The 27,949-nt window shown below is 38.7% G+C and overlaps 1 long non-coding RNA gene across 5 annotated transcripts; it reads right to left on the reverse strand.

The window, feature by feature from the left end:
- On the reverse strand, positions 1–27,420 carry LOC140002468 (uncharacterized). Of its 5 annotated transcripts, none has more exons than XR_011809134.1 (3): positions 27,202–27,418; positions 25,552–25,617; positions 1–605 (listed from the first exon to the last, which is right to left on the reverse strand). It is a non-coding gene; the product is annotated as an uncharacterized lncRNA (long non-coding RNA). The 5 variants fall into 5 exon arrangements; XR_011809137.1 differs by lacking the exon at positions 1–605 and adding an exon at positions 2,631–5,126 and having other exon boundaries at positions 27,202–27,420; XR_011809138.1 differs by lacking the exon at positions 1–605 and adding an exon at positions 19,397–20,178 and having other exon boundaries at positions 27,202–27,420.
- Positions 27,421–27,949: the final 529 nt, after the last annotated feature.

A 27,949-nucleotide genomic window follows, 5' to 3' on the forward strand; every position in this document is an offset into this window, starting at 1 on the left:
TCACTATGCACAAATTACATCCAAAGACAAAATGTCAAGATTATGAAACCTTTGCTCAGAACACTTTGGAACTGGCTGGTTTCTATTTATAAATCACAATAACAGAAACATTACAAAAAGAAAAGACTAACAAGCTGAAAATTAGAACTAGAAGCTGCCAGGCTGGGAGTTCTAGTCCCAGTGGTTTGTGAGCAGTGACTTAATAGTTCTTTATTTCCCCCTTTCCAATTGCTTATGTCTTCCTCCAATCTGTTTAGTTTTGCAAACTAAACATCAGCCATCTCTTCTAGCAACTTAGCCCTCAACTGTTTCGACCTAACAGGCCAGTCTTTACATTTTCCATACTGTTGCAAATTCTCTTTGAGGATGCATTTCTATTCCCTTGAATTTTTTTTATCTGCCCAACTATTCTAGATGCTTGCAAAATATCTTCTGAGACACATTTGGTCTCTTAGATGCTGCCAACTCTTCTTTCTCTGAAGCTATTGCATTTAGAAACCTACTGAAAGTATTATGAAGTTTGGTTTCCATGCACTTCTTGGAAGCTTTTAGTTACAGAAACTTCAGAACTTTTCCCATTGTGTTTGGTATTCATGCCTCCAGGCCTGCAAGACAAGCAATAAATGAAGACATTCAGATGTTTCCAGATGCAAATTCTTGTACGATTTAGTTCATTTTAGAGCAAAAATTTATTTTACATCGTTTTCTTCGCTAATTGCTTGTATCGACAGCCTGCCTACACTGTGTTTCCCAGCAGTCTAGTTCACTGTTTCATTTCAGCTGGATGAGTTATTCACAGACACTACGAAACAGAGAAAAATAAAGCTACTCCATGACTATGGTCCATAATGCATACTTTGTTCTTCAAGAACCTCACAAACATCAATAATTCTGTGTTGACCATACCAAAACTCAGAAACAAAAACATTTGTTCTAAGATCTTATCCCTAAGGTTTTCTGAATGTTTTGGCATCCACAAATCACCATGACAACTCCCAAATCCCTCAAAGTCCCTCTAGAAGACATGTCAAAAGAACTGTAAAAAGTAAGGCCCCAGAAAACATCTAATTCAATGTATTTTCATTTCACTGCTTATTCTTCAACTGACTGTGACATTCTTAGACAACAGAAGTTGAAGACCAAATACCTTTTCTTCCTCAATTTCTTTTCTAAAGACATTGCTTTAGCATAAGCCATTTGGGGAAGTAGAGCATGTTTTCCTTAAAATTTCTTCCGGAAAATTAGTGTAGAAATTGTTAAAAGCACATGTACATGTAGAATCACTAGGTTGACACTAGAGGTTTATTTTTTATGTGCATTTCTAACTATTTCCAGTGGTTTATCTACATCAGAAAGCAAGCCTTATACAGAGCATGGGTGATATTCTAAGTTCCAATAAAGTATAAGGAAACAGCACTAAATCATTTCTGCTTGCTGAAATGTCAAAAGGGCTTTAGCTGACATAACTTCACAGAAGACTGGCTGTAAGTCCTGCCAAGTTAAAAGGCACCATTTTTATGGAAGGACAGTAGAGAAGAGAAATTCTTTCACAGTGCCTTCCTTACACTGCTTTCATTTTCTGCAGTTGCCTGACAAGACATTTTTGTTCAGCTTGATGTGGATGGAGAAAACTTGCAGGATTGCAAGCTTTCAGTAGGCAATCAAGAAGTGGCGAACATTTAGCAGTGCACATGACTAGATGCTGACCTTAATAAAACCGCCTCTTCACTGAGAGGCCCCAGGATTTGGCAAGCTGCACTCACAGTCACTAATTAAAAAGCAGCCATTCCAAATGTGTTTGCACAAGTGTCATGGTCACACTTCTGTCTTCATGCTAGGTATGTGATCAACATCAGAACTACTCTATAGAAATGCTTCTAGAAATGCTCTAGGAACCTAGTTTTTGAAACCTGGACTGTAGCTACTTCAGCTGCATCTGCAGTTAGGGGATGAATAAATGAGTAGACAGCCAATTAATATTTTCCTTGTCTGTGAAAACAAGGTTAACCAAGCACATAATGGATGCTGAAGAAAAATGTTAGTCACTGTCTATGTGTTTATACCAGGATGAAAGATAACATTTCACAACTGCCCTTGTGCATCTCATTTTGAAAATCAGTCCTCAGTTATTTTTCTGGCACTGCAAGCAACGTCAGCTTCAGCATACTACAAAAGAAAAAGGTCTTCAAAGACTAGTTGCTCCACCCCATAAAGCCTTTGCAGCTTAGTCGCAGCTAGAGAACAGCCCCTATCTATCATAGTGTAGATGTGCATACTACACAAGATGAAATAAGAGTAAGAGGAAATACCTCTTTGTATAATTAAGAAAAGAAAAACAAAAATCAAAAACTTAGCATTTGACAATTTAGGTAAAATCACCTCTCTCTGTAACTTCATTTCTTGTAATGATACCATCCTCTTTCATACAAAGTTCTGGCACCCCAAACTACAGGAGTTGCATGACAGCAGAAGCAAGTGTTGGGTCTCCCCATCACAGGAAAATGATCTCCCAACCCATCCAAGCCACTCAACATTTAATCTTCTGTACAGCAAGTGACATTCCAAATTTCCATTGTATTCCTTCCAAAGTCTGTTTCTGACATCCAGAGATGCTTCTGGTCTGGGGTTTTCAGAGCAATATCATTATTCCCTATGCTGCAGCCCAGGGCATGGTACTGAAATATTTCTAACTTCTGCACAGTGGGTGAGCCCCTGTCCTTAAGCTAAATTGCAATAGCAGAATAGAGCAAGCAAGGGCATTTCCCTGATTTTTATTTCAAATAAATGGATGTGGCAACTGGGAATATCATGAAATCCTAAAGAAGGGTTAGAAAGAATGTCTAAATTATAAAGAACATTACATAATGTTACAATATTTATTTTCAGAGGCAGCATGCGTGGCCTTTGATTTTTGTCACAATTATAATGAATTTCGCTCATGTTTCCTTAGTTTCTGTTACTGCCAATTCCTTGAAGGGCTTATTAGGCAATTTCATTAAAAAAGATACTTCTCTGAAATACAAAAACAAACCTCTTTTTGTGACAGGCTTTTAGAGAACTGACACCAAGCTTTGTGAGGAAACAGGAAAGATCCTCTCCTACTAGCACTAAAATGTGAAAAGGTGGATGGAAAACTAAGTATCTATTCCAATCTGACACCTCTTACATTAAAACATATTGCAAGTAAAAGCTGTGTGATACCAAGATTTAAAAGCTGAACTTGAATGTGTTATGCTTTAATCTATACAGGATCAACTCCCTCTAATTCACTACCTAGCAAATGTGTAATATGTAACCCAAAATTTTGAATAAGTTTAAGGAATAATAATCAGAATGCAATGGTATTAAAAAAAAAAAAAAAAAAAAAAAAAGTACATGAGAAATGCTTGGTTTTGTGAGACTTTAACACTTCTTTCAGAGCTGAAAATTCAAATGCATCTTCTAAAACCCATAAAATTGAATTAAAAATAATTCAGATAATGATCACTGGAGTTTTCATGAGAAGATATACATTTGCTTCCATCCATGCATCCTTACCATTATAATTGTTAATTATGACTGTTGGTAGTACATTACTCTGCCAATGGGAAGTAACAGAGAAGAGTATAAGCATCTAACTGATAAAAACATAAAGGAGTTTATGGAGAGGAGATTCTATATTATGGTAAAGGAGATTCTGTATTCCTTGCACTGCGGTTTGTGAGCCTGTGGAACTTACACATAAATTAGAACTTTTACTGTGCCCATCACCTGAACCCCATCTTTTTCAATAGCTTGATTTATATCTTCTAAAGGCTCTCTAGTGAAAGCTTCTGTTTCACTCTATTACAGAGATCATAGCCTAAAACCATACTGCTGTAAGTGGGTACTTTACACCACCCACTGTGAGAGCAGCCTAGAAAGTCTTACTGGCAGAAACAGTGAAATTTCTCTGAAGACTAGACGTCCACAAGGAAGCCACGTAAGTCAAACTAAACAAACAAGAGTAAAACTGGATACTGAATGAGATGGCTCTGTCTTCTATATATGTCACATTTTAAAACAGCCATATTTTGGACATTCTTTAGAGAGCTCAAAATATGTTTTATAGGCTTTTGTTCTCTGTGCTTCTTTTGTGAACTCCTGTACCAGTGAAATATGTGAACAGTCTTCAGAAATAGAAAAACGTGTACAGCTGACATAAATGTCTCGTCCTTTCCAGATTGCACACTGGTCATTAGAATCTCTGTTGTGCTTTAGAACTATTGAGATCACAAGAGAGATCATGGATAGGCTCAGAGTAAATGGATGAGAACCAGACCAGGATACAACAAATTCCTAGCACTAAAAGCAATGGTCTGTTGGATCTTAAACCTGTAATAAACCAAGGGCCAACTATTGCAGTACACTCCAGTTTAGAGCAATGTATTTATCTTAAATGAAGACCTTGTGTGAGTGGGGGCAATGGATATGTTTTGCTTAATTTTCAAAGGCAGCTGTTGTTAGGCAGAGCCTCATTGGTTTGAGTCCCCCAGGAAGGGTCCTAGTACGAAAACATTTTGTAGGTGAAGAGGTCAAAAGTGAGTGCCCTTTATCCCAGGAGGACTCAGATTATCAAATGACCCTGCAATTTGTCACACAGACATCATTATCACAATGCATCTGTTATTAAGGCTAGCATATTGTATATAACACATACACGCAGAGATATTTTTTTTTGGTGTTTTGTACCAAATACTGAAAAAGTTGGACTAGATGATCCTTGTGGGTCCCTTCCAACTTGGGATATTCTATGATTCAGTATATACATGTTTATAAACTTAAAGATACACAGAGAGGACTCTGTTCTTTCTCTGGAAAAATATCCAGGATCATACATATCAAGCACAAAACAGGCACTGGCAATGTTTCTCTACATATCCAGTTTTGACATCAACAAATTGTTATTTTACAGCTTAGTTTGTCTGTGGCCATAATGCTTCTTCCAATTTGTACTTAGGCATCTGTATCCAAAGCAGAACTGCAAATAAGATTCTCCTTTTGTCTCTTTGTCTCAAGCGTCTGAGATAACAGGGTTTATTTTCTCCACAAAACAATGCAGTCACTGGTAATGCCAACATACTCCATTGTCCCGTCACAAGGGTAAACTGTGAAGAAAAAAAAAAAGGGGGTGCCACTCTTTCAGCTCTTGGTCATTTCACCTACTTGCTAAATGTGCTTTTCTTTTGCAGAGCAACTGGACAATAATGATTAGAAATGACCAGTTGGCACTGAGTCACTGGTGACTGCATAAAATCTACTATCATAGAGAAACATTGGAGGACATTATTCTAATTTCACTTGATTATAGGTTGAACTTTTAAATATGATTTACAAAGAAAAAGTCATTGCTGCCCAGACTATCACAGACCAATGAGAAAGTTTGCCTCAGAAATTTAAACCAAACAACATCGCGAGAGAGGACTTTTCGGCCTTCTAACGATGTAATTTGTGGATTGATGGTAACTAGGCACAGTGCTGACACTAGCTCCCAGACAATATGAAAATACAGGAAATCCACAAGTCGAATCATTCTCCTTTGAGGATAGGCTTTGTCTGACCTGGAGACTACACACTCAGCCCTGTCTAAAAGACAAAGATTAGTCACTGAGGTAGGTGTGCTCTCACTCCTAACTTGCATGAGCCTGATGACAGCCTGTAAAGAATGGGTCCTTGTGAAAAGGGAGCTGGATTGAAAACAAAATATTATAGGGAAAACATTACCACTTAATCTCCATTATACTTTGTCTAAATGCAAAGATTTGGGCGGTGTGCAGAACAAACATCAGCAGAGGCTAGGTTCCCCTCTTTAGCCATAAATATGTGGCTGAGGATTTCAGGATGATGGTAGTATTCCATCTCATAAAAGTCTGTCAAATCCTCCCTAAACATTCAGTCTGAACAAAGAAGAATAAATAACTGCATGAAATAATTGTGAATTCCTAAATGCTGCATATTTGTAGAAGATCATCTTTTCTAAGTTTCCCATTAATGGAGAAAAATATCTGCCAGTACACTAACTGGCTTGCCACAGTCCCCATATCTTTCCACTTTGACTTTGAATAATATGATTTGAGGATAATAAAAGTAAAGGATTATTCTTTGCATTTCTAGTAGCCTGTATATGCTGGATTCATATCAGCAGCTTCAGAAGGCTCCAATATAACTGCTTTCTTTAAGGAAAGAAACCACTCAAACACATTTTAAGTCCTTTTTACTTACGGCTTCTCTGTTCCTTAGCCCTGCTTTCCACATCTTCCCTTTGCTCATACATTTTCTCCAGCACCTAACAGATTAACTCCAACTCTATGTAGCCAAGTAAAAAGGCCTTTGGGATCAGGGTAGGGAGCAAGAGCAAACAGTGCACTGCAACAAGAACAAGAGTACAACCTTCAGTATAGAGAAGCCTTGACAAGAAACGTTCTCTGCAGTGGCAGCCCTATGGTGCCTCCATCCCATGGCAAGCAATGTCAAATCAACACCTCACCCCTTGTCCTGGTGCATATGACTCCTTATATGACCGGTGAAACTTTAAAATGGCATCTCAAATTTCTTTCAAGATGTTAATAGACTTTAATAGCATTCTTCTGCCACAATTTTTCCTTTGCTGGGGCTTTCCTGCTTCTCACTTCTCTCTTCTTGCATGCTTTCTCCAAGGCTATGGCCCATGAGCTCCTTGAAAGGGGCTGAATAACTTTTCCCACATGACAAATTGGCAGCACTGGATAGTTATTATTCTTTAGGTTAAACAAACAGTTTGGGTAGGGAGCAGGTCTAGGTTAACTGAGGTAACAAGAGGAACAGAGCTGCTGCTGAGTCCAAACACTTGGTGGGTGGCATTTGTTTGATTCCCTATTGCTGCTCTAAGTTGCACAGAGCTGGCAACCTAAGTGTTTCGCAGTCAGGAATCGGAACCAAAAATCTGTACACTTTTTGGCACTGAGGTCACAAAGCGAAGTACAGTGTTGTTTGTTTGTTGTTGTTGTTGTTGTTTCTTCTTCTTCTTCTTCCCTGGTTTTCCTCCTTAGATAGGAGAGCTAGCAATTTATAGTTGCATATGCATTTCCCATAGAAGAGAACCACACAGTGCAGATGTGCAATGCTACCAAAAGTCTCATCTGCTCCAAGGGGGACTTTCCACTTGCTGCTTGTGGATCTCAGTGGAAAGATGAGGCATTACCTCCTTTTAAGGACTGCTGTGGTCTCAGCATCTGCTTATTTGGGGAAATCTCCAAGGGTTTGTCCCAGACGCTGGTTTGCACAGGGAGGAGCTAGTAAAAGTCACAGCTTTCATTTCAAGCAAATCTCTGTGTGTGGTATGAGACACTGCAGTGTCTGGAGCAGGCAGTGAAGTCTGCCTGCAGACAGGTAAGTCCCTTGACAACTGCAAGGATGAACAGTTGAATTTCAGTGTTTGTACAGAAGCCCATGCCGCGCTTTTAAAGTAAACCAAACTAGATCGCCATGGGGTGTCTCATCTTGTATACTTTTAGACTTTAGAATTTGAGGTAGTTGTCAGGACATGAAGTGACAAGCCAATTAAACAACTCCTCCAGTACCTTAGCTTACCACATGTTCACAAAAGTAGAATGAAATAAAATCAGTCCTATAAAGATAGCATGATAAATGTTGCATCAGCAGTTTTCTAAAAGGATTTTGTTGTTATCAAAACTGGCAGACATTAAACAGACAGAGTCTCAGAATAATTGATATGGGCGACAGGGTAAGCATTTAGTCTCCCAGTAGGCCAGCCACCTGTGCAAACAGCACTTCCAACTTCTATTTCAGTTGCTGGCTCCTGAACAGTCAATTATTTAGGGCTTTCCAGAGATTTCACTGGTGGAGAAAAAAAAAAAAAAACATGGCTGTTTTTGAAAGGTAGCTTTATCAGCATAGCTCAGTTGTGCAATTATAACCTCTGTCCTTTTTCCTCTTTAGACGACTCCAGGTTTCATCAAGGCAGCTCTGCTTTGTTTAACTTCTGTGGAGCAGTGTTAGTACCTCTCATAGTATTCCCATATTCCACAGACCCTGCACATTCCCTTCTAGCTTCAATCTCTTGGCGTTCATTGCAGAAGAACAGAAAGGCTTCAGAGAAACTAACGATCATTGTGAACCTTCTTTTTCTCCCAAGACGATAATCCAATTCCTGAACAACTCCTAATGGGTTATTCCAGTAATGACTAAATACCAGTGAAAACAAACTAGTCTGACCTTTTCCTGTAGTTCAAACTTTCCTGGGCATCACTCAACAATAAAGAATGCGTGATTCTTTAAGAGAAGTCATGAATCCAGAAAGAAAAGAATGGCATGAACAGTTTTCCTAACACAAATGGACATTGGCGTACATGATAGTAACAACCGTATTAATTTAGATCAAGCTTGCAATTAAAAGGGGGGGAGGGGGAGAGAGAGGACTGGGCTAAACCCCCAAACAAACAAAAACAATTAAGAGCTATATATCGGCCTATGTGGGGGAGAAATAAAACCACTAAATGCAAAATCACGTATTCATTATCTTTCTTTATGATGTCATAAATGCTATTGCAATGTTTCTTGTACTTATGCCCGAGGAAGATATTTGGCTAAAGGAACCATTAATAGCCTATTTTATGTCTAATTCTACACTCATGCAGATTTTGGAAGCAGCTGTGCTACTTATTTTTTTTAGTGAAATCAATCATTTTGGACAAACAAAATAATTCATGTGGGAAAACACATTCCTAAACTGATGCATAAAGCGTTTGGCTCTGATATGATCATTAGCACCCTAGCACAATGCTTAAGAGAGACAGCTGACAGCTCCATTTTCAGTTGTGATCAGGAAACAAAATACCAAATCATCAAGAATGACAATATGGGTAAATAATTTGATTATGCATTCTTCTTCAAAGCTTATTTACAAATCAGATTCTCATAATTAAATCTACCTTCGATTTTTATTTTGTCTCTCTCAAAATGAATTGCTCGCATTTCTGCCACTTCTTTAAACAGGAGTCTACTCCTTGTATTAGAAGGACCTTGCCTCTTTCTCCCCATTGCTTAGTAAAGACAGGAGTCACTGTTCAGTTATTGTATGGTAATCCCCTAAACAATGAGAAGCACATTATCTGGGCCAGTCCATGGTATGGTTCATTTTGGGGATGCACAGAGGGACTCTCTCACAGGTGACAAAGGAAAAAGGCCCATCTGAAAAAGTCCTATTTCAGTAAACAGTGACAAATCCCAGATAACCAGACAAACCTATATGCCAGTGCCACAAACCTATATGTTTTTGACTAGGCACAAACTCCTCCCCCAAAAAGCCCACTTGATACCAGCATCTACTTCAGTGCCTAAAACTGAAGTTAAATAAATAAGAAAAAAAATATTAAACTGCAATTTTAAAGTTTAGTCTACTTGGACTGGTCTTTCTGAACCAAAGAAAGTCTACAGTTAGAAAATTACCGTCAAGTCACTTTCATACCAGCATGGTGATGTTTCCCCATAAACACATTTGAGATCTTTTTATGGCTTTTATGACTCAAGGGATAGAATTTCTGCCATATTCCTCAACTGATTATTCACTGTTCACTTAACAAAACAGATTTTTTTTTTCCTGCTGCTTAGCCTACATTCCCTATTGCTCAGTTTCACCCTACTGTTCCCAGTAATACTTCCTTTGGAGTGCCACCTTCTCCTGGCATATGGTAGTCATTGCATTAGCCTTAAAACATTTCCTATTGTCACCAATGGAAGAGAGAACACTGCATTAATCCTAGTGCAAGGAAATTTTAAACACTTTCTAGCCATTCTAAATTTACTTTTTGTTTCAGCTGAAATATTTTTTTCCCCGTAACTCTGCATCTCTGCCAGTCTAGCGATATTTCTGTGGTGCGTACAGCACACGGACAGTGCTCTGAAAGAATTTCCCAGTCTCAGAGGATCCTAGAAAATGTTCTGCTGTGGTGCCCGCATGTACATTATCTGCTCACCCATGGAGACCTTACAGCCTCCTTCTCCTACATGTTCCATATATGAAAACAATGTACACAAAAAACACTTGTGCAGGTCTCTCACTTTCCAAACAGCTCCCTCTCAACAGGGGTCTCAAAAGATCTTCTGTGATTTCTGTCGTGTCTGCTCTTCTGGGGGCTGTCAAGCCCAACTAAAATGCTGTTGATCACATAGCTGTGACTGCAGACAAAGAAGCATGGAACAGCATGAGGGAGTTAAACTCTGACTTTCTGCTTAAATTCTGTACAGTTGTTTTCAATAAGGAAAGCTTGAGCTTAAAAAAAAAAAAAAAAAAAAAATCCACTTTCTGCTAAGAGAGTAAACTAAGATAAAACCTTTCCAGCAAAAGTAACCATTTTCCATGAAAGTAAAGGGAGGCCAAAGTTCATCGGTTTTGTTTGCTTCATATGTCTTTTCTGTGGGATCCATCAGGCAAATACTACACTAAAGTATTCATTGAACACAATACTAACATTTGGCATCCATCCTGCATCAGCTGAACTTGTAATCATTAAAGAGATTTACACGGTACAATCTGCCTTGTTTTGACTGGTCAAAATCAATCTTAATTCAGAGTGCTGCTTTTTACCAGATGTCACTCATCCTCAAAGTATACGGCTCTAGAGTAAGTGTGATACTAGGCAAAAATCACAGTAAGATGAAGATTACATATGCTATTTTTACAAAAAACACAGTAACAAGTTTCAGTCTCACTGCAATTCTTTGTCCCATCACAGATATTTTCCCTCATTAAAAAAATATTTTTATGCCTTTATTGTTAACATTTCTATTATGTTTTATTTTTGTCTGATGGGTAAAAAAAGTACTCCCCTATCCAATACAAGTAGTTTTTGTAAGTGCCTTTTTATGTGTTGATGTGGGCTGTAAACTAAGAAGAATGGGTGATTTTAAACTATATCATGAAAATACCATGGGTTCATTTCAGAGGCTATCAAATGGCAAGTACAGCTTTACAGCAGATTATATCTCATAGTCTTCCCCTCTCACTTTTTTTTTTTTTCTGGTCTTTATATTTATTGACTTTGTAAGACACAGTGTGTCCATGTTGTCTTCTCACTCAAAACTCACTTTCTCTAATGAAACTTGCAGGTTCTGACTCACATCATATGAATTGTTTTCTCTTTCACCACTGAAACAATTTGAAAAAGCTAGAAGAAAACATTTGCTTTATATTGTTTTCCAAATACATTGTCAGTAAATAGCAAATCATTTTTAGCCTGATGAAACAGCTTTGTATCTGTCTTGTCAATGGCAAAACTGTGAAATTCACATCAGTTCTACCTTTTATTTTATTTATTTATTTATTTCCTGAAACTGAAGACCTTGAAAGAACTTGCAGCATATTCACACTCTACCTTTTCATATCTCATGTCAGAGAACAGAGAACTTAACAGGAACCGACATTCCCATCCAATCAAAAAGTCCTCCTTGGAAGACTCATAGTCCATATGCAGAAGACTTTCTCTCTCCAATAATTATATGCAAAGACTAGGCATTTAATTAAGGCTCTGAGAATGAAACTTCATGGAAATCCTCAACTCCCAGGTAAAAATCACAAAAGAAATAGCCTTTTTCCCCTCCTGGATGTGACATTTATCAATTCATCTCCTGCCATGGAGGACTCAGTCCTTCAGCTTTACACACATGCTTCTCCAAGCCAGTCACATCAAAAGAGAAGATATTAGAAGCACCCTTCTGATGTTATTTTTAAATAGCAAGTTTTCTTGTGAAAGATAGTGTCATTGGATTTAATTGTCATAGCGTATTTTCTTTCTTCAGTCTAAGACAGTGGGTATAGCAGGCACGCGCACACACACCCTTCCCCCAGGTAGCTACAGTTAATAAAATAAGCAATTCATTTCTGCATCCTTATCTGCCATCTGGGACATTGCTAGGGTCAGTAATTCTCTATACTGGTGGAAGCACAGATGGAACTGGGGAATTAGGGCTTCACACAGATTGTGCTGTAGATTTCCTCAGAATATGAGCTTTTGTTTTTAAACAAATTAAGTACCTCCTTCTGCTTGGTTGTAAAGACCCTTTGCAATATCCAATCACACATCCATGTAATCCTTTTGTTATTGCAGCCTCCATAACTACCACACAGAAGAAATGAAAGCAAATGTCTTTCTGGGAGTGTTGTGCATTCAGGCACTTGATTTTACCTGACTGACCAAGGCACTGGCTTGGGGTGCAAGGAGGACTTTTGTGCAGTATCTGTCTTAATAAAGGTCACCCGACAACAGTTAGTTATCATCTCTGCTAGTATATAAAACTAATTTCAATGTGTTGTTTTTTTTTTTTTTCCTGCACATTTCCTCACTGTTAAGATATTGTGTCCAAGAAATTTGACTGCATATGTTAAGTTTATAAGGAGTTAACTTCAACTAATGTGCGAGGTTTGCATGCTTTCCAGGAAACACATGAAACAGACAATTAGCCATATTTTTCCTGGTGACTTGGAATTGCTGATAAGTTCTAGTTCCATTTCTAAGGAGTGTTGAAGAAAGCTGTTTCTTGAGTTGTTATTTAAAACATTCATGGAACAGAAAGTAAGCCCACTACACCAAAAATAACCTTATACTCTTCACACAAGTTACTGTTTTAAAAGTAAAGATGTATTAAATCATTAGAAAGCCTGGTAAGCTAGACACTTTTACAGTAAGCTAAAAAAGGTTCCAATCCCAAAAGTTTCCCTCGCCTAGCTACATTCATCACTAGCTTGGAGACCAACATGCACTTAGACACTCTGGCTGCAGAAGTATTTTCCAGCATCTATTTTCTGTCAGCTAACAGCACTGAATCTTCCAAGTGTTGAATTTAACACTGCAAGTAGGAATGTTGTTTCTGCTTTCCTTTGCTGCCCTGATGCCCTCTAGTCCCCAGGCTCTGGTTGTGCTGCTAGTCCTGGGCTGTGATTCCCATGGGGAATTGTTGGGGTCAGGGTATCAGAGCAGATGGTGGTTGGAGTTTCATCAGTCAATACAGTGCCCAAGAGCCCAGCTGGGACACTGCTGAGACTGCTTCCTGCCACACGTGGTGCCAGGCAACAAAAGGAAGACAGGGAAGCACCCCTGTGGGACCTACGGCAAAAAAGACTGAAGCAATTGGTATAAAAGTCATTTTATTTTTCCCTCAGCCATGGTGAGCAAAGGATGTTCACTTTGAAGCACAAAGGAAGTGTGTGATGGTTTGATATAAAAGTCATTTTAATTTTTTCCTAGGCCACAGTGAGCAAAGAATGCTAGCACTGAAGCACAGAGGTGTGTGATGCTTTGGCAATGCACTGAACTCTGTCGATAGTCAGATTCTGGTGGACATTATCACAGAGGCCTGATTACAACTGCATGATTGATGAGCTACCAAGTAGCTCTTCTCTTTTATCCATTCCTAGAAGTCTTATTCTGTTTTCTGGAAAGCAGATTCTTTTTTTCAATACTTTACATTCCTTAACTTAGTAAGGAAAGGATTAAAATAAATTAAAATTCCTCTCATTCTTTCTATTGCAGAAGGCTACAGAAAATAAACACTTAACAGATTTTTAGGATAACTGAAAAATACCTGTAGCGCAGAACTCCAAACTTGGCCTGTGGGAGCTGATTAACTATACATGTTATGTTTGAGACAGTTTGTACACTTGAAAACACTTCACTGAGTATGCAAGGCAGAAAATTAAATTATCCTGATAGTCATCCACTTTAAGAGGTGGGGAAGCACATCTGTAAAGCCAGCCGCACTGCTACATGGCAGTTAAAAAAAGAGCTGCTTAAGCTGATGGCAAACTAGAAGCCTAAAGGAAGATTCCATACATGTAGAAAAGATAAAACGACTGATGCTCTTAACACAGCCAGGTTTCCTACCTTTGATTCAGTTTTGAGACATCCATAGGCAAAAGGAATTTCATCCAAACAAGGTGCATCGAAGCAGGAATATGGATATACATTAATATAGTCTTCTTTCTCTCTCCTATTAATCTTATGCTCCTAAGTGGAAGAATCACAGCTGTTTCACCCAGGTGTTTTGCCCATACACTTTCTGCAGAAACCCGAGTCCTTAATTCACCTTGAATGCCAATGGTAGTGAGACATACCCATAAGAAGGTACCACAACAGATTCAATAAATTTCTTTTAGTGGCCTATCAGAGCCTAATCCTTGATCTCTGTTATTCAGGACTTTTATAAAATGAGATGAACAGTGTACTGAAGTGATTGCTGGTAAACTTGCAACAGATACAAAGATTAGTGGGGCAGCAAGAGAGGAGTACAGATTACCACTTGGAACAGTTTTGCTCACTGGGTAACATGATCATGTATTAAAAACACATCCCGCTGAATCAACTAAATGCAACGTAATACACTTGGGAAACACGGAGACAGATTGTACTTGCACAGAATAGTAGACTGTCTTGAGAAGCTATGACTCAGAAGAGGATTTATGGGATGTTATGGATAATCACCTACACATGAGCTTCTGGTACAAAGCTGCATCAATTGCAGCTTCTTTTCCTTAAATATATTTAATAAATATATTAATGGGAATATCAATGATAGGTTATTTTGTATAAACACTGTGTTCAGGTTTCATGTTTGCATGTCAGGGAGATGTAGCTAGGATCAGTGAGAATTCAAAGATTTCAGAATTAGAATATTATTTTTTGAGATGATGCAAGTCTTAACAACATTATATGCATGAACAAGAGGTTTGGTGGCAAAGGCTGTTAAGACTTCCTTATTAAAGCCATAGAGTGACTTCGAGCTAAAGATAGAGTAGTGCAGCCTTGAGATGGACACCTTCAAAGCTGTGAAGGTTAAACATTAGAATCACTGAGGAGATTTGATGTAAGATCAGATAACTTCCTGTAAATGTTTTGATCAGTTTACAGGAGTTTCTTCTGCCTGTATATATGCTAGGACTGGGATGAGATCCTTCAATTTATCACCTTTGCTCACTTTCACTCTGAAAAACAGCACTGCTTGCAATGCACTTTCACATCGAATGGCTACGTATTTGCAGAACAACTGTAATTGAATCCTTTTCCTGATAGCTCTCTGCTGAGGTCAAGCAGAATTATTTTTGCATGAGTAATAAATGCTTTGTTCTTCCCCCCAGCATCAGATACTGTCTACAGCAGAAGAAAAGGCGTTGAGCCCAGGGGATAGGGATCTAGTAAGACAGAAATCCTCTCAGTATCCTGAATATTCACTAGTGATTTAGATAGTTACTCTCAGATATTTACTAACTGAGAACACAAGACTTATTTATTTTTCCCACCAGTCAGATATGTAGAGACATTTCTGGCTTTAAATTTTCACTACTGCATGAGGATGGGAAGAAACCCTCCAGGGGATCCATCCAGCCATGCCATGATCCATTCCACCAGTAATCCCACAGCTGTGTCTTTGCTTGCAAAGTCATGTTTTATGCTTTTGAGTATTAATATATAGACTAACTGAAGTCTTTGGTCTTGACATAGAGTATTCAACAGATGCATAATGGTGTGTTTTACAAGTCTGTGCTAGCTGCTCTTGTGATCTTTTCTTGGCCTAAGGAACAAATATTTAGGTATGAAAACCATTGACTCCCCAACACACACCTCCTCTAGTGACCTATGTGCTGTGAACAGAAATACCCCAGGTACTTACTCTTTATGAGCCTTCAGGTAATTTGAAAACATAACCTACACAATTTTCCAATCTTAACAAAGAGTTTGAACCCATGAAAGAAGCACGGGGATCATTACTAGAAAATAAAACAAGCAGTGCTTTATGTAACTGCAAGGTATACAGTACCTCTGTTCTTCAGCTGCACAGCAATAGCTGACTAGTAGAACTCATGGAAAATGCCATATGTGCAAAGCAAAGATGCATGAGCATCTCATGTTCTTTAACTCACGCTACTGACAAGATGGCCCTGTTATTAACTTTTGCTTTTTGCTAACTGAAGCCACCAAACTATGGGCAGAAGACATCAGGAGGAGCAGAGCTGCAAAAGCTTTTGTAGGAGTCAGGAAAACACATTATATGATCAAACAGGTCAAGCCAGGTCTGCATTTTACAATTGCAACATGACTACTGTTCAGTATTTTCTACACAATACATTTACTGGTATGAAACATAAAGAGGAGGCTATACTGATGTAAGCAAACAAGACCTTAAGTAAATACTTGGGGAGGGGGAAGAAACACCTTCTCCAATATATTTGTTGCTTAAATTAAAAGTGAAGAAAAAGCTTTTCCTTTATGATATTCATGTGTTGCTTTTTTTTTTTCCTTTTTTTTTTTTTTTTTTTTTTTTTTAAGAATATACACATAGCACTTTTATTTGCACTGTAGCAGCACAGAAATTTTTGTATTATCTCCTCTACTCCAATTGCAGCCCCAATGGAGAAGGACTGCAGGTTTAAAATTGACCTTAACCATGTAAGTCTGGTACATAAGCATATTCATATGGAACCAGTTTCAACCACTGAAATAGTATGCTCTTTATACTTGAGAATAAGAGGTTTTGATTTTTAGGGAGCTGGTTGCAGCAAGTACATTAATCAACACAACCATTTGATTGTACTCCTCACAGTGAGTACCAGGCATACATTCACTGTGAATAATGGGAGAAAAATTACTTTAAAAATGGGCTGTGTATCTACATCATGAGCCCAGTTATTGAACTTTACTTCCCAAGCCCAAATATTGCACAATCTTTCTTTTCTCTTTTGATTTTCTTTTTTTTTTTTTTTTACACTCTCCCCTTTCTCCCCCCAAATTAAAACAAACAAACAAAAAAAAAAAAAACTGAAAAGGCCAAACTAGTATCCATTCCTTTTTTTCACGAAAAACATCCATGGAATTATAAGAGGTATTTCTACCTACGCTGTGGCCTCAAATCAATTTCTGTGCAATTCCTGTGAGCAGTTTCAGCTAAAAGCTCCAGAGCATACATATCCACCCTTTCAGTAAGAGCAAAGGGAAAGCACTTCAAGCAAGAATGATATTTGAAGATTTATGATTTTCTTAACTACCTAAGCAAGAAAAGAAAAACAAGAACTGCAATATTTTTATGTCTGTGAATTATTCAAATGCTCCAATGCTTTCTTTCAGAATAGCTAAACTATCTGCTGACACAGATAGTTTAATAGTCTAATAATAACAGAATGAACTGGAAGGAGATGGCAACCTAATTATGTACTTTTTCCAGTCACAAACTACTTAGACTGAAAAATCTATAAAGACCCTTTTTTTCAGAATCATCTAATTTTAGATTTGCATGATTACAAGTCATCAAATTTTAATTATTAAGAACATACAATTACACATGCTGAGTTACAATTCAGTTAGCTACTCTATGCCCTTGTTTGTGTTGTACAAACAATATTCTTTATTTCTTTTAAACGCGTAGTGTTCTGTCTACTAGAATTTAGAGGTAGTGCCAACTTCAGAAAGTGGACTGATGATTTTTTCAGCTTTTTAGCTTAGTTAACACGGGTGAAATCTTAAGATTATACAGATGACCTGTTCAATGAACTAAAGAAAATTTATTTCAGATTAGGTTTCTGGTATTCCATGAAATTGTGGTGTTGAGCCACTTTATCTGACACGGCTCAAGTGCACACAGAAAGGTCAAGTAACTTGCCCTAAGTGACAAAGTGACTGAGTGGCTCCTAGACCTCTGCTCCCAGCTACAAGACCTCCCACTCTCCTTAGCCTCGTCACAAAGAAACTCAATAGCCTGTGTCATCGGGAAAGTGTTACGGTCTCCAGTCATATCCTGCTGAAACCGTATGTTAATATTTGGGGGGAGAAGCAAGTATCTAAAAGGTATAGAAAAGCACGACTTTTGCCCTCTTCAATGAGCCTGCAAATGCCCGTTTCCCCTCTCCTGTCCCCCCTGCCCCTGCCCCTACCCATCTGGTACAACAGCGATCAGTACATCTCCCAATGCTGGCAGCCTGACTCTGCGTCAGCACCTTTCCAAACAGAGCAGATTGCAAAATGTACTTCTGCTGAGGGGCTTATTTCTTTTCAGCCGTAACCTCCTGACTCATTTAATAGACTAAGTATCTGGGATGGAGACCAAAACTTTGTAGCTGGATTCTGTTTTCTGTCCCCTAGGGCAATTAAGTCCTTCCAGCAGTGTGAGCTTGAGACTCCTCTAGTGTTGCCTGCTTGATCCAGGCGGGATCATTGAAAGAGAGAAAGAAAAAGATTAGTGTGCTGAAGTTCTTATGTTCCTGGCAAAATATTTTAGCTTTGTTGTTTTTTTTTTTAAAAAAATGCTCTTAAAAATCCTACACGTATAACATGCAGCAGTCAGACATTTAGCCCCAGACTTCAAGTGCATTATATGGACAGGTTAGCCACAGGACTCCCATTGACTTTACTGGAAGTTCTGGTAAAAGACCTTTATGTAGGATATTGGAAATTCACCCTTCACTCGTGCTAAAGAAAATTTCAGTGAAGCAAAACATCTTGAGGAGTTGAAGCTTAAAAAAAAAAAAAAATCTGCGATGTCATGGCAGCACATCTTAGCTCTTATACTGCTCGAGTGTCTGAGTGGGTTGGTGATGTTGTGATTCCAGAACTTTGCATGAGATTTTACATGGTATCTTACTTCCACATGTCTGAAGCACCCTGAAAATTCTCTTGCAATATTTCACAAGTATTTATGATAGCAAAAAGGTGAACACAAGGGAAATGCTTTCCAAACTATTTCTGTAGATAAAATGCATTACTACTTTTTAATTAAAGCTTTTTTTGAGGGAATTTTTACTTATTAAAACCTGTTTGCTACATCTAGACTGAAGCTATTATTTTCCTAACCCCCTGAATACTTTGCATACCGCCAGAGGTATTTTTTTTTTTTTTTTGGCTTGCACCATAAATCTCAATGTCACAAACCTTTTGTGCATGCTAAAAGGTTAGGGGTTCACCAACTTTGCAAAAATATAGACAACTGCAGAGCTACAAAAACGTTTCTGAGATTGTTCGGGGAAAAAAAAAAAAAAAGCAGAATTGTGCCTTCATGGGATAAGTCTGTAAGAAAACAATGAAAACAACTGTCATTAGCAATAGACTTTTATAAGTGATTAGCTATGCTTGTTAGGATGATACATTGGAAACCAAATGTATCTCACTTCCAAATATGATGCAATACAACTCTCCCTCAAAGGATTTATGTCCTAATTTTAGACTTGGCACTGCAAGTGGGTAAAGGGATCAGCTCTAGGAGCAGGTCAATTTGCTCATTAAGATCATGAATATTTTTAGCAGTGCACCATACTTCCTAGTATCCTTATTGTTTCAATTTTTCAAGATACTTCAAAAGAAGTAGGATTTTCTGTAGATGCTCTAAAAGTAGATGGAAATCACTAAATGGACTGGACTTAGAAAACCTTTTAAGCAGTGTTGTCTGCAGAGGATTATTAAGAAGTTACTGTACAAAGAAGGCAGTCAGCTATACAATGTCAGTCTAGATTGCATATTAAAGCAACAGAAGTTGATGAAATTTGATAGTGTGTGAAGAAACTGATGGTGGATTTGTTCAAAATGTAGAGTAACCAGGTTACATGGAAGTACAAAAAATAATTTTAGCAGATGGTTATTCAGGAAGCCTCAGAGAAGAGAAAGTCACAAACAAAGTAGAAGATACATAGATTAAATTGAGGGAAAAGATAGGATTTTGCTGTTTTGTAGAAAAAGCAATGACAGAATCTTATGTCATGCAGGTGTCATGAGAAAAAAAGAAGATGTCAAATAGGATCAGCTGAAAAGAATGGAATCTATTATAGACACCTGAGGTAAATATAAATAATAAAAAAGACAGAGTATATATGGCTGTGTCTGAACAACTGATATAAGCTTCAGTGTTTTCCAAGATCCTGTTCTCTGATTATCTAGACAGGCCAAAATGTACTGTGCTGAAGCTGCGTTTTGGCCAGCATTTCTGTGTTTAGTTTCATGGAAAGTATGGTATGGACAGGTAGGAGGAAAAGGTCTCAAGTACACATCCAGATCCTATCCCAGCACAGAGCTGGGATGTGTCCAGGTCCTGCTCTTGGACCCAGGAGCTGGGAAGCACTGCCAAATCCCACAATATTCACATCGTCTTAGTGGAGCGCAGGAGGATCGTGAAACCATCAGTGTGAGGCAGCTGTGAAAAAGGCAAAATGTTCTCCTGGGATGAAACGGGAGGGATTTCTAGCAGAGATAAGGAAGCATTAATGCCTTAGAGGGGCCTTGTCTGGCATGGTGTACATAATGTCCTCCACATTCAACAAAATCTGACTTGCACTGGAAGAAGTAGAGGCAAAAGCTACTTGGGTGGAGACTTTAGGTGAGGAAATGGGTGAAAGAATTAGGTAGACAACTTAGCCTCCTCTTTGAGGGGAGGTGATCGCCATATTTCTACACACAGGGACATAAATGCTAGCAAGTTCCCATCCACTCCCCAGAGCTTGCCACCACTTGCATTACCAGGCAGGGAGATGACACCTTCAGCATCAGTTATGGCTTTGTCATCTTGCCACTGTTCTCCCCACCATAGCTCTGCAGCTGTTGGGGTTGATGGGGACTTTAATGTTTCCCCAGATGTAGACATGGCTGTTTGTCCAAAGTTGCTGTGTTGTTCAGGCCCACGTTGCTTGCTCTCTCCATAAATTTAGCTACTTGACCATGGTTTTGGTTTTAATTTTTTTTCTGGCACATGGCATTCAGTCCCACAACACACCCAGCATCTCAAGCCAAGAATGACACTTAATTTTCAAGCAGCCTTATTGATGGTATTATAGCTAATATAAATTATACTGAAATATTTAAAATAGCAGAAAGGTCATTTTGTTGCCCAAAAATAGTATATGAAGAACTTTTTATTTTCTTTTAATCATTCTCACTCAATAGATAAACAGTTTGCAAGCAATTGTTTCTAATGCAAAGCCAAGTCAGGTATTAGATAGCATAGGTTATTAAATATTTCAGTTTAGGAATGTTGATAATACACTGAGAAATGCTATGTTTTCACTCAAAAAAAGGGCAGACTAGCCAAAACCACCTCTCTCTAATGAGCCTGACAAGAGCTAGACACATTTTAGGAGGAGACACATCTGGGGCAAGATTATCGATTTGGGCTGCCAGCCCAGCCTCACTTATGGGCCGCCAAATTTGCCCATCTGTGCATATACTTTATGAAGCATTTGCCCTATGCTAAGGCCCTTCAGCACAGAAAGCCCCATTCAAATTCCACTTAAATCCTCAAAACTCAGCTTAAGATAGACTTAGGTGATGCAGAACTCTTTACAGAGGAGTAAACTGGATCATTTTTCAAGCATTGACACCTGCATACACAGCTGATAGATTCTCACACCTGGCTAAACAGATGATTGAATTTACATCTGGGAAATCCATTTTAAAAATGATTTTTGCAAGTATAAATCAGTTTGTTATAGTCTCTGTAGTTTATGCTTGGAAAAAAAACATGCGCAGACTGGTAGAAGTTGCTTCTCTGTGCACAGGAAAAATGACTAAAATTGGGGATTAACAAAACAGAATTAATGTCCTGAGCCTCTCAGATACTATTAAACAACTGGAAGTACATTTTTACCTCCTATTTCTGTTGATACTTGAAAAAACATTTAGGACTATAGCCTAGACTAGTCATGTATCAGCCTCTGTCTTTTCCAGGCTTTGCCAAACTCACATTTTTGCAACCTAGAGTTAACATACTTCTCTGACAGACTGAGGCAGAGAAAATTACAACCCCCCTGGCCCACTGCATCCTTCCTTTGACTGACCAGCCCTGTTTCTTCTCCCCACGTCAATGAGCAAGAACCGCTGGATGGTGTGGCAGCAATCCTGAAATGTGGTCTCCCTGATGTTGCTGCAGCATAAGGTGTGATGGGATACACAGGTGTGCCTCCAAAATGGCTGGGCTGCTGGGATGGAATATTCATTTCACAAACACAAATCCCTGAAATTTTAACTTAATAATCTATGACCATATGCTATACCCATGGAAGCACCATACCTATTCCAGATCGTACCACTCAGCACTGCAAAAAAACAAACTAGAGCAGACAGAATATCCTCATCTTTCTTTGGAGCCATTAGCTCCAGCACAGTATTGGATTTAGATTTTCATCTGTTAGTGTTAAGCCACCTCATGTGCAGTCAATGCCAAATGCCTCCAGGATTTGCATTGAATACTTTTGACAAGGAAAACATTATTCAAAACACTCTGCTGGCAGCAGTGTCTGGAAATAACCCATGAAGGAGATCCCGATAAGGCTGGAGACATGTTAGAGAAGGGAATCCATGATTCTTTGCCATCACTTTTGCTATAATTAAAAAGAACCATAGGAACTAAAATAGCTATGAAACACATGTAGACCAGTCAGAAGGCTATGACAGTCAGGGAGCCCTGGGACTGCTTGGAAAGGCTGCAAGAAGCACCTCCAAGAATAATTGGTAAGTGAGCCTGTGCCATGTGGGATCTCCTTCACCTTCCAGTCCCTTGCCCATTGAGCTAGGAAATGCCTGGGTGCAAGCATCAGTTTGGAAATGCCAATGGAATTTTGCTCAAGCAAGAGAAAATAACAGGCTGACCCGTTAGGTGTGAGAATTGGCAGCCCAGCCGCATGGAAAATGTAGAGCTGGTGGAGGACGTGGATGAAATAGAAGTTGCTCTGCTGCGCCAATCAATCAGTTAACACCTTTGTCAGTTTGTGCTACCCATATAACTTAAGTGGGATATTCAAGTACAGAGGCTAAATATAAATTTATAGGAATATGTGATGCCATGTTCAGTGATGCATCACTTGGGTCTGAATACGTCTCTCATTTCTAAGCTTTTCGATCTAGTTACTTCCCCAAATAAATGGGAACATGACAAAGGAAGGAATGGGAGTTGCAGGTAGGAAGAATGACAAATATATTTTCTCAAATGTTGGTTGCAACCATAGGATGAAGGACACAGCTCCTTTGTCTACATGACCAGGTTCTTGGTGGCAGCAGGAAGTACAAAGAAAGGCTACAGGGAAGTGGGGTCTGATTCCTTTGTTTTTGTTATATGAGATGTTCCTTGAGGGAAAGCAAACACAAGATTCACCACCTCCCAGCCTGATGATAAAGAAAATATGTAAAACAGCATTCTACTCTGAAAAGTGACTGCAAAGGTGGTGCCTTGGAAGTGAACACTATCCTTCAGACTACACCTATCTCCCATTCATTACCATGTCAAAATTGCTGGCTTATAGAGCATTACTTTGTCAGTCCTGGATGCAACCAGAAATTTCAGAGCAAAGCTGAATTTATTTTCCCTGCTGTGTGCAGACTAAATTATCTCTACCGGATTTACAGACGAATACCAAATTCAACATGTAGGGAAAGCTCTGTTGGTTTTCAGAATTAGAATAATCTCATTTCATCATCTCATTTCATCATCTCATTTGTGGGGCTATAGAGGAATAAAATAAAAAGTTACCCTCCTTCCCCCCCCCCCCCCCCCCCCCATACACACACACACAAAAAGCCAGCAGCTATGGTTTTAAACAAAACCCCAAAATATACCTGCTGAATAAAAGATATTGGTAAAGTTCAGGTGTCAGACCAGTGCTTATGTTTGCGACTACATTTATATCTGAAAACAGAAGCAATAGATAAATCTCACTGAGGTGCACATTCGCATATGGTCTCCCGTATGTGGGGCTCCACCCTGGACCTACCTGCCCTGCTTTGGATGGACCTGAAGCTTGGACCCTCTCTTAGGGCAGGGATGATGGTTGTGGTCTCACCAGCAGCCCATTGCACCTAGGTGCTCTATAACTTCAGTCAGGACACTCTAGTTAAACAGACTTACATCTCACAGTATGTGTTTGCTTTATCCAAGAGGGGAGAAGCACAGGCTTTGCATATTGCTTGCAGCAACAGGGCAGAAGGCTGGGAGCATTTTTCTTCCCAACCCCTTTTACCCTCCTCCAGCACCTCACTGGGTTTGGCATCAGAGAAATAAACTGCATCATCAGCTTATTACATCTGACCACTTTATTTTTAAAAGTCCACAAACACAAAAGGCTGCTAAAGTTGTTTCAGCTTAGCATCTGTGCCCATCAGCTCTTGTGTTTCTTTGAAATATTAAAATTGTGTATTTTGGTTCTGCAGATTTATTACTTGGATGCTTTTCAATACCTTAATCTTGTTTTTTTGAGACCTTAAAACGTTAGACAGTTTGGGTTAATCTTTTTGCCTTTTATATTCTCATCATTTTGGTCTACTAAAAATAAAGTATAAATAATTGGCTTTACTCCTATCTGCTCTGCTTAAAGTTTTGATAACTTAAATGTGGGCAAATTCTTCTTTGAAGCCAATTAAACTGAAGAGTTTTGTAAAGAACGGGACTTAAAGCAGAAAAAACAGATACAATATCATATATTAAATAATGTAGGATTCCATTCCTTTTACCACAATAATAGCCTTGAAGGGTTTGCTTTCACAAATAATTCAACCCTGGTGAAAGTGATACAACTCAGCTGAAATCAGTGGAGTTTGCAACAGCTCTGAACTTTGATTCACTGTTCTGCTGAAGTGGTTTAAACTTTCTTTGGTATGTAATTTAATAAAGACAAAATGGAACTGTCTATCCTAGCTGCTACTGAGTAATTTAATACACCCTCTTTTTAGCCATAGATAAACAAAAAATACTATGACATGTCTACATCATCTATAGGAATACCCTCTCCTTTGGAAGGAGACTGTTCTGGGAAGTCCTAAACTAAAGTATATTCTTAAAGTATATGCTCTTGCTATCATGAGAGACACTGGTTTAAGATGCCTGGATCTTGAGTATGCTCATTTTCTTCAGTTTATGAACTTATGACATCTCCTGCTTTGTTGCTGATGTGCCCTCACAGCCAAAAGCCCTCATCCATGACCTGGACCGAAGGGAGAAGGTGCTTGTTGGACCTCTTGGCTATCCAGCCCTGTCCCACTGCTGTGAGACTAGCTTTAAATCCTGAAGACACAGCAGGACTTGTGGTGGTCAGGCCAGGTGCTGCATACATGTACCTCTGCAAGGGTTCCACCTAAGAGAGCTTCCTCTGATTTGGCTTTACCTATGTGACCAGAAGATCCTATCAGTAATTTCTTGCCAGTGTGTTTCATATCAAGAAACTCCCCTTCCCCAGACACCCAAGGACAGATCAGCCTTCCCAGCTGCAGGGCCAGGATGCAGGGAGGAGGAGGAGGATGGACAGCCAGCAAGTAAGGAGATGTGATAATGCTGCTGTACCAGTCAGAAGTTTGCCTTCACTAGCCTAGATCAATTAGATACGTATGTGGTTTAAGTATGTATTTCAGAATATAGAAAGAATAAAAAGCAATACAAGACGTGAAGGAACTCTAATCTTAATATTTAGATATTCCCAAATGATTTATACATGATTTATTTCTCTGTGTTTATTTTAAGCTCAATAGACTGCTAGAGAGCAAAAATGACACGCCTTATCCCCAGGTCTTATACCCAAGACTTACTTACTTTGGATGTGTGGTGCAACTCAGTTCTTCTGCTCCCTCAGCCAGTGCTAGGCAGGATACAAAAAACCTGGAATAAATACAAATGTTCATTATTCGGAGTGCTGGTATGGTTTTCAGAAGTTTGTGCATGAAGTTATTTCTGCATCTTTGCCATAACTGCCATTTCACTGAGTAACAGATACATGCAAAAGACTGGTTATAGGCAGAACTAACTTTGTGCCCAGGCAAACACTGCATTCTGGCATGCCCAGGATTAAAAATCAGACCTCATATGTTCATAACTGACAGCCAATACCTTGGGGCAAACCAGATATTACCAGGAAGAGTACATGAACTTTATTGTAACTATTTGAAAATGCCAGCAATAACACAGAGGCTATTAAATATACCATTGTAGCTGTCTTGTTGCTGCCTTTACTTTCAGAGAAATTCTTAAGGTATTAATGAGGCTAAGTGAAATTTAGCTTTAGTTTTTGAACACCAAATTTGCAAGTTATTTAAAAGAATGAACATACCCAGACATTTTAGTCAGTAACTCCAACAGTCAGTCATTTAATGTTTTATTCAAGAACGTACTATTCCTATCAGAAATATCAAAAGCGAGATATAAACTACTGTTTTCATTCTGGACTACATTGGTCAAAAATGAATTGACTGGTTTTGATGGACCTTTTCTACTAGGTGATTGGTGCAAGCAAAATCAAAATCAGACCAGGATTATTTTTGCAGGAGAGACCTTTAGAGAACAGCCAGCAAAAGTACCTGTAGCATCCATAGTCGTTTATTAAACTAGTGTCAAAACTCTTCATAGAGCAGCTAAATAATTAGCAGGCAATCCTAGCTGTGATAATAAAATTATGCAGAATACTCTTCTAAGAGCAGTGCTATTGAAGGTTTCTCCTAAATGACCAAAAGCAAGACCTGCCCATTAAGACTGTAGCTATGGCTGAGATAATTAGCTTTGAAAAAGCTTCTTGGAGTGTATGCAACTTCCTTTCTTCTCAGCAGAGGTAACAGTATTTCCTCTCAGAAAATAATTTCATTTGCTTTCTTTACGTTATGGCCAAAGTAAACATACAAGACATCTCAGGGCCAAAACATATATTTTTAATTATTATTATTACTACTTTAGGGCAAAATAGGACCCCTATTCTTTAATGTTTCTTACCAGATAAAGCCATACAATTTGTCTACATAAAGATTCATAGCTTTCACTTAAGCATGCAGGCTCCCTATATAAAGTAAGCATATGCATACTCTGTAAGTAACTTGAATCTGACTGTGATCTTTAAAACCAGATGATATAAAAGGTGCTACCTCAATATAGCATGCTAGAACTGCAGCATAGGCAAGTGCCCAGTTTTCAATATGAAACATTGAGGATATGAATGAGATTTAAATTCTACATCTCAGAGGACACGTGCATCATAAAATACAAAAGAAAGAAGTTATGCCTTCAGCTATGATAGGGCTACTGATAATGTAAACCTGCTCTGCTAAGGAATACAACAGAGTAAAGAACACAGCTTTTGCATTACAATAAAAGACAGTAGTCCTCATTATCTCTGGTACTCTTCCTTTTCTGAGAACTCTAACACAAGTATGTGAATCACACCCATAATCCAGACTACATGTTTTAGAATTTACAGACCACAATTCCCGATAAGAAGCTGCAGCATGGGGACCATATTTCCTTCTTGTTGTTGTCCAATAGGCATATGGAGACATTCTTACTTACTGGAGTTAAAATAATAACCTGTCTTCTATTGAAGAAGCAAGTCAATAAGAAAGCATACAAATTTTGCCTAGACATCAATACAGTACCAATACAGAGAATCTCCATTCTGAACTTCAGTCCCTCTTCTGAGCTCAGTTTGCTCCTTTTATGCCCTCTGTGTGGAACAGGAAATGCATTGATCTAATCCAGGTGTTACAGACAACACTATCATCAGGAATTTGTTTTCATTTAATTATTAGCTGTTGATGCTATTAAAAAGCAAAGCACAGCTGAATCCTTTTATCTAATCCTCCTGCTTTGGTAGGGCTTTCTATTGCCTCAGTATTCCAGTATTCCACATCAGGTTATTTTTCTTGGGTCATTTACTTCTGGTCCCATATAGCATTCAATAACCACAGAAGAAATATTTCCTTTGGTATCTGAATTCCACCTACTGAGCACACTCTAAGGTGAACCTCCTTCCAGCTGCTCATTACCTGCAAGAGCCTCTTTGAAGTACAACTTCCTACATTGTACTTTATGGCTACAACGTAGGAACAGAAAACCTTTCACCATATGGTAAAATGTATGAGTAGGGTACCGCTTCCACCTCTTCTTGGGAGACATTTTAAAAGAAATAATGAACATTGCTATATTTTGCTTGAAGTCTAATCTGGTAGAC

The sequence above is a fragment of the Anas platyrhynchos genome, chromosome 4 (assembly GCF_047663525.1).
Source record: "Anas platyrhynchos isolate ZD024472 breed Pekin duck chromosome 4, IASCAAS_PekinDuck_T2T, whole genome shotgun sequence".
Lineage (NCBI taxonomy): Eukaryota > Metazoa > Chordata > Aves > Anseriformes > Anatidae > Anas > Anas platyrhynchos.